Genomic DNA, 3,420 nt, shown 5'->3' with positions numbered 1-3,420 from the left:
GCACCTCAGCTGGCTCAGTAAACAGTGGCATAATGTACAAAATTATTGTGAAGTTATTAGAGATAACTCAAGGTATCTCAATCTCAATATTGAAATATGCTTTATTTTAACAGGAAGACGCTTCTGTGTTTATCTTGTTCATTAGACGATTTCAGAACTGCTGTAGTAACAACACAATGACCTGCCCTTATTAGAAATGCAAAGTTAATTATTCATTAATTGAAGACACAACTTTAAACCACAATTAATTAATACTGAGCAGGTCAATTTTAATTCACAAGTGTACACAGTTACAATGATGCTGAATAATATAATGTTAAAGCACAGTATGGCTGGGTTGTGTTGTGGATGGTGTTTGGTCCACCTGACTCTGATTGATGATCTTGCCCGGACTCAGGATGAGCTGGTATCCAGACAGGCCTCTTGTGAGATGGAATGTAAATGGAAACTTGAATTCTGTGCGCGGAAGAAAAGCCACTTGGCAGATATGGTTAAAAGATCTGACAGAAATGTCTGTTAGGACACTTGCGGGCATGGCGAGCAGAACCGGGTGAATCGGGCCTGCTGCTGCTGAAATATGGGTTGATCCGCCGAATGTAACAATACTGCTTATACTACACTGTGCCACCCCCCATGGCGATGTTAACCGTCCTACAGTGCTGCTCCTCCCCACGTACAGGTCACCAGTCATATTTCTCTTCTGACAGGCTCATGATGGATAGTGGAGATTTTAAATGGGTTTTCTCAAACTATTATTTCCTTTATATAGCCTAGTGATCCAATTGAAATCTCACTTCATTTGTTTGGAAGAATAGTTATGGTGCCAGTTTGTGAACTGTAGTTTCTTTGAAGTTATGTATTCTATTCTATCATCTTTCTGTTAATTTTATTTCATTCATCTAAAAGTATTATAAATAAGCCTGTGAGACCAGTGTATATTAAAGCACAAAAATATACTCAAATCCTTGGTCATATTAGTTACGCTTTTCACTCTGCAGCTAAAGCCAAGCAAGGCTGAGACATTTCTAGGTGATGCGTGAAATTCAGGTGGGTGTGTTGAAAAAGGAAGGACTTATTTTAAAAAGACTGTTCTCAAGCTATAGTGCAATATTGTGCCATTTTAAACTTCTCTTCGGCAGACGATTGCAGACTCACACACTGATCACAGCATTGTCTTTCCGGTGCACTGTGCGAAGGAGAACTCTCAGCCGCCTTGGACTGCTTTTAAAGTCCTTTAATTACATTTCCATGGTTAAAATAAGTTTCCTTATTAAACGTCAGTATGTTTGTAATGAAGGCCATGCATCTCAGCTGAATTTGTTGGGAGAATCTCAGGATACCAGACTTGTAACCTCAGTGTTGTGTTCTGATCACATCACCATTTTCTGACAGTGTGAAAACTAAACCAGATGAAAGTGAGGTCAGCAAATTTCGAGTGGATCAGTGTTCTCAGTAGAGCAGTGAAGGCAATGAAGGTAAGTGTAATTTTGTGTAATTTGTGTGTTAACGGGCCGCCCAATGGAGGATGGGTTCCCTTTTGAGTCTTGGTCCTCCCAAGGTTTCTTCCTATTCCCCACCATCATAGGGAGTTTTTCCTCGCCACTGTCGCCTTTGGCTTGCTCATTAGGGTTCTGGACCCATAGTGACAACATGTGTTGTGAAAAGCGCTATACAAATAAACTTTGATTGATTGATTGATTGATTGGTAAGTCCGTCCCTGCCACTGATTCTTCACAAAAAATAGGCGACGCAGAATCTGAACGACGCCAACTGAACCGGGTTTATGAAGGAGACCCAGCACAGCAGCTAACGAACCGACATGTTGCTATGGAGCTAGTGGCGTTAGCCAATCCAAACCGGAAACCCAATTTTGACTGCGCATGCGCGGAATTATACGTCATACAATATATCCCGCCCTTTCCGTTTTACGACGCTCTTCTTTGAGAGTGTTGGAAAGTAGTTGGCTACGTGGTCATGGTTGTGTTTTGTTATCTGCAAAAATTAAAATCTTCGAATTCTATCGTGCCGTTCAGGTAAAATAGTTAATACAGTTATTATTTAAGAGCTGGACTGAACAGATACCTGAACGAACCTCCAATCAGCCGTGGATGGTCAATAATTGTTGTACTTTATTTTTAATAAATACAACTTTATCAACAGTTGTTTTTGTGTATATTTACCTCTATAATATTTATTGGGTAAGGCTGTTCCAGTGTTGTGTAAGTTTAGCAGCGAGCCATTGAATGGAACTATTTTAACTGGCGGAGTGTTTTTAACCAAACAGGTCATATTTTCTCGTCCTCTTTAACTCAAAATCTTTCAATAAACAGCGATAATGGAACTGTGGAGGAGGAGGCCACCAAGGCGGTGACGGAGATGAACGGGCGCATCGTGGCCACCAAGCCGCTCTACGTGGCCCTGGCACAGCGCAAGGAAGAGCGTCAGGCCCACCTCACCAATCAGTATATGCAGCGTCTGGCCAGCGTGCACGCCATGCCCAACCCCGTGCTCAACCCCTACCAGCACGCCCCGTCCTCCGGATACTTCATGGCCGCCATCCCGCAGGCCCAGAACAGAGCTGCATACTACCCGACTAACCGGCTGGCCCAGCTCCGCCCCAGTCCACGCTGGACCACGCGTTAGACCTCAGCACTTTCAGGTGCCCCGCATGATGTCCAGCCAGCACGTCGACCCGCAGACCATGGGCCCTCTCGTGGCTCCGGCAGCCCCCACCGCCCACCGTGTGCGACGTGCCGCAGTACAAATACGCCACAGGTGTGCGCGACACCCAGCAGCACCTGTGCGGTCAGCCCCAGGTCTCCATGCAGCAGTCCGCCGTGCACGTGCAGGGCCAGGAGCCTCTGACGGCCTCCATGCTGGTGCCCCCCCCCCCCCCCCGCAGGAGCAGAAGCAGCTGCTGGGTGAGTGGCTGTTCCCTCTGATCCAGAACACGCTCCCCACCCTGGTGGGCAAGATTACGGGCATGCTGTTGGAGATGGACAACTCTGAGCTGCTGCACATGCTGGAGTCGCCCGAGTCTTCGCGCTCCAAGGTCCACGAGGCCGTCACAGTGCTCCAGGCTCACCAGGCTAAAGAAGCCGCTCAGAAAATAGAGTTGTGACCAACTCTGCCAGGGTCACAAGCAGGGGCGAGGCTAGGGTATTTTTAGTGGTGCTAGAGCACCACCGTGAAGTTGCTCAGCACCCCCTGGCTCAACACATTTTTTAAATATTATATTATGCAAAAACCTTGCTCTGCACCTGCGCAATACTTTGGTATTGTGCCTCTGTGAGCACTGGGGGCTGGGCACCCCTAAAGACCAGATCCTAAAATCGCCCCTGGTCACAAGCGTCTAGGCCCAGGGACAGGAAACTTGCTTCATTGGGAATGAGAGGGGAGGGGATTAAAACATTGAGAAAA

The 3,420-nt window shown here is 46.6% G+C and overlaps 1 pseudogene; it reads left to right on the top strand.

Annotated features, from left to right (window-relative positions):
• The first annotated feature begins 533 nt into the window (after nt 1-533).
• Nucleotides 534-3,121, top strand: LOC143519766 (polyadenylate-binding protein 1A pseudogene; annotated as a pseudogene).
• The last annotated feature ends 299 nt before the right edge of the window (nt 3,122-3,420 follow it).

Source organism: Brachyhypopomus gauderio, chromosome 7 (assembly GCF_052324685.1).
Source record: "Brachyhypopomus gauderio isolate BG-103 chromosome 7, BGAUD_0.2, whole genome shotgun sequence".
Lineage (NCBI taxonomy): Eukaryota > Metazoa > Chordata > Actinopteri > Gymnotiformes > Hypopomidae > Brachyhypopomus > Brachyhypopomus gauderio.
This window is presented reverse-complemented; position numbering and strand designations above follow the sequence as displayed.